The sequence below is a fragment of the Procambarus clarkii genome, chromosome 40 (genome assembly GCF_040958095.1).
Source record: "Procambarus clarkii isolate CNS0578487 chromosome 40, FALCON_Pclarkii_2.0, whole genome shotgun sequence".
Taxonomy (NCBI): domain Eukaryota; kingdom Metazoa; phylum Arthropoda; class Malacostraca; order Decapoda; family Cambaridae; genus Procambarus; species Procambarus clarkii.
Genome location: NC_091189.1, coordinates 16,562,923 through 16,563,806, shown reverse-complemented (window position 1 = coordinate 16,563,806; position 884 = coordinate 16,562,923).

The window sequence follows — 884 nt, the reverse complement described above, 5'->3', positions numbered from 1 at the left end:
TTTTGGATAGGACGGAAGAAAGGAACTGTGCCCAGCCACTTGGATGGTCGGGGATTGAACGCCGACCTGCAAGAAGCGAGACCGTCGTTCTACCGTCATCCAAATGAGAGGAGCATCCGTCAGAAGAATACAAAGCTCTTAGTCTGTCGTGTATCCTCTAGTCAAAGCTGCTATAATTTAAAGAACTAACAGTCTTTAAAACTGTCCGTTAGACAGCTTAATAGAACTATTTATTATATTAAACTGACAGTTATCACAGTCATAATTATTTTGTCATTCCAATTAGGCGCGGGATACTGTACGTTGACGCTGCTGAACTGGTCAAAATCAGTTCCGGTTAACGTGAACAGTGAGCGTCCCAAATAAGCAAGTGGTTGCTCTGAGGAAGAGATATTGGAGGCGTCAAGGATTAATGTATTGAGTGGAGCAACGCGTCCCTAATAACCAGGACGTGGTATGGCAGACATGTTAATCGGGCCAGATACTAGGGTGCTTGCCTCAATTAAGCGGATCGTCTTGACAGTGGCCCCTCCTACTCCCTTCTTGGAAGATATTCCGTCCCTCCTTGCAAGATATCCCCCCCACACCTTGCAAGATATTCCCCCCACACCTTGCAAGATATCCCCCACACCTTGCAAGATATTCCCCCCCACACCTTGCAAGATATTCCCCCCACACCTTGCAAGATATCCCCCCCACACCTTGCAAGATATTCCCCCCACACCTTGCAAGATATTCCCCCCACACCTTGCAAGATATCCCCCCACACCTTGCAAGATATCCCCCCCACACCTTGCAAGATATCCCCCCACACCTTGCAAGATATTCCCCCCACACCTTGCAAGATATTCCCCCACACCTTGCAAGATATTCCCCCCACACCT